General features: G+C 36.6%; 1 long non-coding RNA gene and 1 pseudogene across 1 annotated transcript; both read left to right on the top strand.

The window, feature by feature from the left end:
- Nucleotides 1-2521, top strand: LOC119191292. The gene is made up of 2 exons (XR_005113413.1): nucleotides 1-81; nucleotides 2400-2521. It is a non-coding gene; the product is annotated as an uncharacterized LOC119191292 (long non-coding RNA).
- A 3386-nt stretch (nucleotides 2522-5907) lies between these two features.
- Nucleotides 5908-8666, top strand: LOC119191293 (annotated as a pseudogene).
- The last annotated feature ends 1966 nt before the right edge of the window (nucleotides 8667-10632 follow it).

The raw sequence follows: 10632 nt of genomic DNA, 5'->3' as shown, positions 1-10632 counted from the left end.
TGTGGTGGGCATGGGACATGTTGATGGAATTGCTAAGTACTACGGCAGAATGAAACAAGAGGATATTGTGCCTTTACTTTTGTAAGTAAATTCGTTTGTTTAAGATTTAGCCCGCGAAAACCTTTAGGTACCTAAGCAGTAAACTGCTAAACGAACTAAGTAATTTTCTTTTTAATTTAAGAAAACTTCAACGTCCTCTATCATGCTGGGTGCCTTTAAGACATTTTGTTTAATTTGAGTAATAGGTACTACTTTTGGACTTGTTTAGTTATGTATATTTAGGACATAGATACTTAACGTTCGTATTTTGTCGGTTTCACGTTTCGTTCGAAATTCACACCCAATTATCTTCTTCTGTTACTTCAAGTTAACTATACCTATACCTAATTAGTGTCCGACTGAAGTTTCGTCTTTGGCCACCTTCGGCAAAAAAAACCATCTTCGGCACATATGGGCCGCAAGACCGCAGGTTCCTAGCAAGCGTCGAAATCGACCGAAATAAATAAATAATCGTTCATATTATTTTTGACTAAGTAATTGCAATATGATATGTTATACCGTCAATATAAATAAACCTGTCAACGTTAAAGTTTTAATTTAATTGTAGCTTATAGCTAGGGCTTTCAATTTCGCAGTCTATCTTCAATCTATATATTTGCGAGATCTAATGTCATTTTCCAGTCCCGCGTGTTTCTAGATAATTATCCGTACAGGTTCCCCCGGGAATTGCGGAACTCATTTGGCATGTACTTATATAGCAGAAAAGAAGTTGAACATTATAATATGTTTTATTCGCAAACATTTTAAATTGAATGCTGACCCTAGGAATTCTCGGTAGTGCGAGATTGGAAGACTTATTTGTAATCAATTTTGGACTAGGTAAAATTCTTGCGATATTTAAGCCTACGGATTCGGCCGAAGGTTGTAGTGATAGCCGTTTAATCGGTTTCGGCTTCGGTTGCAAATCGATCTCCGGTCGGATACTAAACGTTAAAAAATACGAAGGTTAAGTTACCTGGATTTAATCGACAACTACAGATTTAACTTAAGTTCTTTGTCGTTTAGTTCTACCCTCTACTATCGCTAAGCATTGGCGTTCAATTTCAACTATCACAATGTTTATTTTTTATTTTCAGTGCCTAGGTTTTTTTTCATCGACACTTTACCAATACGTTATAGATAGTGTCCATAAAAAGGTGAGAAATTCCCAAAACTAAGTACCTAACCATAATTTTTTTTTCAAGCATGTATGTAACTGAAATCGAATATTTTGAGGGACAGTTCTACTAAATTAAACCAATGAATGAGTTTACAAAGTTTACTAGTACTTCACAAATTTTTGTAACCCAGTTCTTTAACGCAGCTTGCGATTGTGATGAGGAGAATCACGTCAAACCGGAAATAAACCAACACCAAGGTGCACTCAGCCTGTACCTGACGCAAGGCCCTGTGCAGGGCAATAAAAACTGGGGCGAGGCTTCGAGCCGAGCAGAAAGCTCACGCGATCTATGCGATTTTAACTATTTCGTAGACATCATGTTAAAATAACGTCGTACATGGCATCTCGAGAGGCCCCTGTAAGCGCCGGACCTAGGGTGATTGCCTGTTTCATGATACCTATTTATTGCAACTTTTAGGTAAATACATGATTTGCTTTAAAAATATACAAAACAAAATCGAGCAACAGCCCGGGATCTCGTGGTATACGGGGCCTTGTACGGTGCCTTAGCTGAAGACTTGTAGTTTTTCTTGTGGTGACTACGAAATTGTTGAAATAAGGAACCTTTTGCACGTGACCCAGAGCCTGGCGCCGCGCGTCGGTATAGCAGCCATTGCACCGAATACAAGTCGTCAGTAAAATAATGACCACTTGAAATTACTTATATTAAATTTTTATTCCGTTCAGAGTACCTATAATAGTTTAATACACGTTAGATCAAATTATCTATTATCTTTTAATCATAAGTAGGTACGCATACCTACTTAGGGGCCGTTCAAGTATTACGTAACGCAATTTGGAGGGGAGGGTTCTAGTAAAACGTTACGATGCGTTACAGGGGCGGGAGGGGGGTTTCGTACAAAGAGCTATGTAACATAGTTTTTTAAAATTTAAAAAATAACAAATGTATTTTAACGATCTTCCGGTATTTTGCGTGAAATTATTGTGATTAGAAAAAAAATATTTTAGAGTTACGTAACTTTTGGAGGGGAGGCGGTGGCACAGTGGAAAACGTTACGGCGCGTTACATGGGGGGGTCAAAAGTCTTCACAAATTGCGTTAGCCTACGTAATACTTGAACGGCTCCTTAGTTACATAGGTAATTTTTTATTTCTTATGCCATATAAGTAAGTAGTTCCTTATTAAATAAACCTAGGTATATTTTTATATATTGTTTCAGTTTACCACCTCCGCCAATATATTCCATAATATTAAGAAAAGGAATGAAGTACACATTTTATTTTTTGGTATTCTCTTTTTTTTATAGACTAATATTTGGCTAAATAAAGTGATTTTATTAAAGTGTTATTTATTAAGTATATCATCTGATTTTGTGTTAAAGAAAAATAGCCAGGTATATATTTTCTATGTAAGTTGGTCAGAATATGTAGATACATATATAGTATGGATACTAGTACGACGTGACTTGGCGTAAGATGCTAGTGGCTCTCTGCTATATCCTTGCTACATATTAGGTATGGTGCGGATATTCGCATCCGTAACCGCTGAACTTCCGCATTAATTATGACATCCGCTTTTGCACATTAATCGAAACAGAATTACATTAGGAATGTAGATGTGTTTTTTTCGAATGTATGCAGCATGAAACTTGGCGAAATAGGCCAAAAAAAATCGACATTGCACTCTGTATTGAATACTTACTAGCTTTAGTCCGCGACTCCGCGCGCTGGTTTTTTTTCCAGAATAAATATTTTCCTGAGATTAAATACTTTTATTAGGCTACTGCATATATAATAGCACTCAGGGGTCTGTGTTTGTAATGTAATTAATGGATTTTTTTTTAAATCTGTTTAGTAAGTATTTCCAGAGATTCGTCCCTACAAACTTTTTCTCTTTATATAATTTTTTTTGGAAAATATTATTAAATAAGTAAATCGAAGTATGCATCATTGTCATAGGAAGTTCATTGATCCCTTTACTACAAAAAAAACATGGGGTCGATAATCAATAAACTCTGAAGGCGGTTTGGACGACTCAGGGCCGTAGCTGGGGGGGGGGGGGCATTGTGGGGCAATGCCCTACCTTAAAATACTAATGCCCTACATTAAAAATCAAATAAATTTTACATAACTACTCAATCAAAATATATGGAGCAGCGGGTTTTTTATTTCACTATTTGGAAGTTGGTACCATGGTAAGAGTTGTTCAGATTTATGGGTGGAATAACCTCTTACAAGATTTAAGGGAATTTTGTTACAATTTATATAGTACCCTAACAATTATGTAAGTATTAACCTGACTCATTCACGTTGACAAGTCAAGAAAGCAAAAAATGATTGACCAGATTCGATCTAGTAACATTTTTACTTCCGCCCTAGTTGTAACCATAGCTGCCCTACCTTAAATTCAAGTCTAGCTACGGCCCTGTTTGGACTGCCTTATCGGAGTCGAATTTTTTTCCTTATAAAAAGGTATCCAAATGCCGAAAAGTGGTACAAAGTGGTAGTACCCACAGTGGATGTCGCAGACATACCAATTGCAGTTCCTTTAGTTTAGCGGCCGTCTGTAGTGCAATGTTTGGTCTAGCGTTGTCTTGAAGTAGCAGTGGCCCATAGAGATTGACCAGCCTAAGTTGTTTAGCCGCTAGTTCCTCCATCATAGTTTGCAATTGCTAACTATAGATATCTGCCGTAATCGTTTGGCCACATTTTAAAAATTGTAGTGAACAACACCGGCCCTAGTCCACCATACACTAACAAGTAATTTTTTTAGTAGATAATTTTTCGCTTGGGGCGTGCACCACTTCCGATAATCGTACAGGATCCACTTTTCATAGCAGGAAGTGATTCGATTTAAATCCTTTCAATATTGTGTATGGAAAAATATGAAGTAATTTACATTGGTGTTTTGCTATTTAACGGTAGCGCAAAAAGCCAAAGTCCGCTGTACCTATATAATCGTAGAAGTTTTTCCCACTCACGCCGAAGCCTGCAGCTAACTCTGAAGTGGTTTGTGGTGGATCCGCTTCAATAGCCTCTAATTCCTCATTATATACACCTTGGTTTCCGGCTGTCCACAGGGCTTATACTGAAGGTTGAAATTTCCAGAACGAAAACGTTGTAACTAAAACTGTATCGTGTTTTCTTTTCAATTACCAACACCATACACATCATTAATCCTTCGAGCAGTTTCTGCAGCGCTGGAGCCACGGTGGAACTCATACTCGTAAATATGGCGATAATTCATGTTTTCCATTGTGTGATATGAAAAACGACAGAGAAAAAACTTCTTAGGAAAAAACAAGTAAATGACTTTTTGAAACTCAATAAGTACATAAGTTAAATGCATTTATATAATATTATGTATTTTAATGTGGAATTCTTAACCAAAGAGGAGATATTTCAAATCAAAGTGGCCAGTGGGTACTTTTTTTTTTTTGTTTCGCGGAGAAAGCCCTTATTACTACCGCCCAGCCTTCGTGGGGGGCGACTGAGCGGTTATGCTGGGGTAATTGTACTTACGGCTCCGGCGTTGAGCCGCCCGGATTTGATGGTGACCCTCGGGCGACCGCCGGGCCGAGTCCCTAACCCTATATACAACTTAACCTATGCACGGCCTAGCTAAAACTCCGCGGTGGCCCTCTTCGGCGCATCAGGGACGGCTGCGGGCTTCCTCTGACGTTGAAGTGTTTAGTCTGCGACCGCAGCCGCCCTGCGCGGTGCTGCCTTGCGGCCCGTCTCCTATGGGGAGGGGCTCAGAAGCCCCCGCGTACCGAAGGACGCCCTCGGCGTCTACGGCAGCGTGAGGCCAACTACACACACTGCCGTCCAACCCGGGGGTTAACCGACAAATGTGCAAAGATGCACAGAAATGCACTAGGGCGGACAGCCCCCTGCTGCCTGCCGACGACCCTCTTCGTGGCCCCTATTAGTCGCCTCTTACGACAGGCAGGGGATACCGTGGTGGAATTCTCCAAATGCCCACATTCCGCAGGGCGGGGGCCAGTAGGTACAATACATACACATAGACATAATGCTTATTTCATATTGTAAGGACCTAATAATAAATGAAGAATTAATGATAAGTATATGATATAACCATGTTTTTTGATGATATTTTATAGTTTTGCGTGCCTGCCAATTCTTATGTTAATTTGTTTTTGCCATATTGAAAAAGATTTAAGGAGGTACTTACTCCAAAAATTGCCAGAGAAATCGTTAAATACTTGTGCGGCCAAACACAAATTAGCTAAAATGGCAGCATTGCCGTTATCGAAGTCGACCTGTGGTAGTTCAAACTTTTTAGTGTGGGCCACCGCGCAAGATAATTATAGATAGGTTGAACGCAAAGTTACGCAGGAATTAATAAAGAAAGAAGAGAAGTATCAATTGAAACAGTAAAACAATGTAATTTCTATTCACCCTTGCATCCGCATTCACCCTATTTTTTTATCATTAAAATATCCAGAACCTTATAAATGATATGTGCTTAAATCGGAACCCAAAAGACCGGCTGCCATACTCCAAGACACTGTGAGCTCATTCTGCGCAGGTCGGACCACCAAGACAAAAAAGTTGTATAATTGTAAAATGTAGGTAAATATTTTAACTTTGACTTTGTGGATGTACAACACCTCAGGCTAAGTCCTCCCCCATGACCATGAAGGCTGCAAAGTCTTCGAAACGTCGGGAGAAAAAGTAAAATATAGTTTAATTTTTAATGTCTAACATTCGCGTAAACATAAGAAGTCATTATTGTAATCTGCTGGATACAGACATTTAAGTCGTATACTATTTTTTCTCAACAATCGTGTTTTTTGTGGTTACTCAATTACGTTTGGAAGTAATATAAAACATTATATTGTGGTATTACTGGCTTCAAACTGACGTTTGAGTTTTGACAGATAAGTTTATTTGGTTTAAAATTTGGAATATAAACATAGTAGATAATAAAGGTATTTATAATAATTTTGATAAGGTACATAAATTTTACGTATTATTTCCTTTTCTAATAATGTTTATTTATGTACTTTTTATGTTTCTTACAAATTATTATAACACACAATAAAAGAAAGTGGCTGCGGTTGTAATATAGATCGTGAACAAAGTGAAAACTTAGGAAATGGAGATATATTTAAATCTCTTGAAAAAAACCGACCAGTGTTCAATAGAATTTAAAACAATGAACTGGAAAATGAAGTTGAAGATATGGTCCTCATTCCAGCAGGAGAATATCAAGTGGGGACTGACGAAATTATAATAGAAAGTGACAAAGATGGGCCGAAACGTTTAGTGGAATTGAACGGTTTTTATTTAGATAGATATGAGGTTTTATCAGAGATTTTAATAAGTTCGTTACAATTACGAAGTATATCACGGAAGCAGAGAAATTTGGTGATAGTTTTGTGTTTACTTTATTTTTAAACAACACATTTAAAGAGCAGTTAAAAGATTTTCGTGTTATACAAGCAACGTGGTGGTATAAAGTTACAGGAGCTAACTGGAAAAGTCCACATGGTCCGATTCAAACATCAAAGGTTCAGTCATTTCAATATTAAATTAATTCTAGCAGGTATTGTTAGAATATAAATTATATTAATTCTTCTGATTAATTAATATTGGGTATGTAGTATTAATATACCATATCAGATACAAAATTAATATAATATTGTAATTTTATTACCTGTATGTTACCATAAGTACTGTAAATTATTGTAGTAATAACTTTCAGATGTAATGGATCACCCAGTAACACATGTCTCATGGAATGCAGAGGCTTATTGCAAATGGCGAGGGGCAAGGCTGCCTACTGAGGCAGAGTGGGAAGCAGCTTGCAGAGGTGGACATGAGGACAGGAACTATCCTTGGGGTGATAAACTATTTCCAGGACGGAAACACATGTAATTTTCAGAATTCGTAACTTTTCAAATATTAATTTTCTTAAATAATTATTCAAATGTCTTTATTGCATATTTATATTTCATCTTCTTTATTGTTGAATTATTTTAGACTTAAATTTTAGGGCTAACATCTGGCAAGGGACATTTCCACATTACAACTCAGCTAAAGATGAGTATATACGGCACAAATCCAGTTCATTTATTTCCTCAAAATGAATTAGGACTCCATAATATGGCTGGAAACGTTTGGGAGTGGACTGAAGATAACTGGCTTGATAACAATGTAAGTCTTATTTCCTTTTAATACTTCATACTAGATATTGGGCTAGGCCTTGTCCAAGTGAAAACCTTTACCACTATAAAACTCCTAAATAACTAGCAATCTACAGCACCATGCATGCAACATCAGTAGTGCTACAGAATAACAATTCCAATATATTCCTTTAGTAACCATTTCCAGGACGACAGTGTCCTTTAATTATATGTTAATCTATAGCATGGTCTATCCATATGTCAAATTTTATCAATTTTTTTCAGTATTTTTGTTTTTTTTGCATTTAACAAATGTTCAAACATTTTTACATTTGTTACATAGGTAAGATTGTGAAGATAATATTATTGATGAATTTATCAACAAGTAGTGTGTGTCCATATCTGACGAACGCCTCGCTAACGCCGTCCAATGCCGCTAATATGGTGATGGCGCACCAGCTCTATTATTCTATTATTTACGAGTTACATGGATGTTAGTATTGTACTACTGACTGCCTCGGGTGGTGTATTGAATGTCGGTACAATAGCGCTCTGAGGTCCTGGGTTCGAATCCGGTCGGGCAAAGTGATATTTGGGTTTTCTGCTCAGTATCAGCCGGAGTCTGGAATTTGTGCCCGATATGGCGATAGGCTCGCCCTGTCACATCATGGGACGGAACATACTTGGCGAAAAGTGGGTGCCCTAGTTGCGCCTCTGCATACCCCTTCGGGGATAAATGCGTGATGTTATGTATATATGTATGTAGTATTGTACTACAACAACTACAGTTATGTTTTCGCCGCATTCGATAAAAGTAACCTTACGACGGGTGTATAAATCGCGAAGTGAACAAAGTGTGTGCTAGCTGCACTAATGCGTTATGTGAGTCATCAAGTAAAGACGTGTGCAAACAGTTGCAGTAACAATACTCATGCGCAAGGCGTTCGCAGCTCATTCCTCATATTTGGATGCAACATGACGTTATTGAAAATTTCATTAAATATTTTTTATAAGATGCCTAAATGGTTTACCTTTAATTTCTATTCTCCTTTAGACACTTTTCCAATTTCCAGGAGAAAAGTGTCTTTCTATCAAATAAAATATTCATATTCTAATATTAGACATTTCACAAATTATTTTGATTTTTCAGTCCAAGAAAAAGTAAAAAGGGTGGTTCTTACTTGTGCCACCACTCGTATTGCTATCGCTACAGGTGTGCGGCGCGTTCACATAATACTGAAGACAGTTCAGCAGGAAATTTAGGATTTCGATGTGCTAAGTCTGTATAAAATGTAGATATTTTTTTATATTATACACTTAGTTTCAAAAGCAGTACTTAAAAGTATAGTGTATGTGTAAGTAAAAATATTATGATAAACAGGACTTGTGTTTCTAAAACTTACTTAATATATTGTGTTCCTATCATATTGTAATATGTTGGCCTCTTAGAGGAAAATTTTATTTGTACAGGCCTAATACAATTTATAATTATCATTACAGTATAGTGCTTAAGAAAATAATAAATTAATCATTTCATCAGGTAATTTGAATGAAAAAAATATTTCTTTCTATATTTCTTTATTTCTTTCTTAACTAGTAAGCACCAAGTACCATGACAGAAATTATACTATATCAATTAGATAATATTTATAACTTATTGTGAAATACTTTTATGATAGATAATTTAGTAGGGTATGGTTCAATGATATCTTTTGACATACACATAACTTTAGATAAATACTCATAATATGTTTGTTGATAATATTCCATATCTATATATTTGTCTCTCTATGAGAACTCTAGTGCTTGTGTTAGAATAAATGGAGCCTACACTAACTGGTTTCGCATTAATAAGGGTGTGAGACAGGGATGTGTAGCGTCTCCATGGCTGTTCAACCTATTCATGGATAGCTGTCTAAAGGATATGAAAGAGAGTGGTATGGGCTGAGGATGAATGAGTTGTCACTCAATTGTTTGCTCTACGCTGATGATCAAGTAATTCTTGCTTCATCGGCGGAAGAGTTACAAAAGTATGCCAGGACCGTGCAAAGTGGCAATCTATAGTCTCTGCCTACCCCTATGGGATAAAGGCGTGATACTATGTATGTATGTATATATTTGTTTAAATCAAGATTTTCAAAATCACCCATTTTGTTTGCCAATGGAGTGACGTTGCATGAGGACTGTGTCCCTTTTTACGAAAATTACGCGAACGGAAGAGTATGAAATTTGGCATGGTTAAATTTAATATGTTACTAGTGGAAAAAGCTAATATTTTTTATATTACACGCTTCCATGCGTTTGACACATGTGCCTACTACATACACACTTTCGGTTACCTATAAAGTGTGCGGTAAAGTTTACATCGAGAAGAAATTAATATTATGATATATGAGTCTTACTGAATTTTAAATAACACTATTTTATGGATTTTACCGCGTTTTCTTATTATAATTTTCTCCCGACGTTTCGAAGACTGCAGTCTTTGTGGTCACAGGGCGGACTGAGGTGTTGGTCATCCGAAAAGTCAATGTAACAATATCTACCTACATTTTATAATTGTGTGTTTATAACTTTATGCAGGATTTGTGATAATTTTAACTCATTGTAGTTTTGTAATTTAAGTACAAATAATTAACAAAATTTCGTCTGCACATTTCGGTTTTTCCTTTACTACATACCCCTTTTTAGTAATTAAAGCTATTCGTGTATATTAATACGCAAAGAAAACGTTACAACGTTTTCTCTTTGCGTACTAATACACCGCTCGATCGAGATTGGCACGATTGTAGTTCACTAGAGTGCAGAAAAATAAAATGCCTTTACTCGATTCGACTGCTTCGGTGTTGTATTTGTACTCTGAAGTCTTGGGTTCGAATCAGGGTCGGGCAGTGATATTCAATTTTTTATTCAGTATCTGTCCGGAGTCTGGAATTTGTACCTGATATGGCGGTAGGCTCGCCCTCTATTAGGTACATCATGGAAAAACTCATACACACACTCGAATGCAAATCGATATTTCGTTACTTTCCATTGCTTTCGAAGAATATTTTTGAAGGGGTCATTTTGATAAAACAACATATGTTTACATTCTTCAATTAGATAATAAATACCAGCGAGAACACATGAAAATGAGATATCCGAAGTTATTTTACTTATAATTTATTTGCATATCTATATATATATAAATGAATTGCTGTTCGTTAGTCTCGCTAAAACTCGAGAACGGCTGAACGGATTTATCTTATCTTGGTCTTGAATTATTCGTGGAGGTCTAGGGAAGATTTAAAAGTTGAGAAAA

This window comes from Manduca sexta, unplaced genomic scaffold (genome assembly GCF_014839805.1).
Source record: "Manduca sexta isolate Smith_Timp_Sample1 unplaced genomic scaffold, JHU_Msex_v1.0 HiC_scaffold_1316, whole genome shotgun sequence".
NCBI classification, from domain to species: domain Eukaryota; kingdom Metazoa; phylum Arthropoda; class Insecta; order Lepidoptera; family Sphingidae; genus Manduca; species Manduca sexta.
Note: the sequence above shows the minus strand (reverse complement) of the source record. Positions and strands in the feature narration are given on the sequence as shown.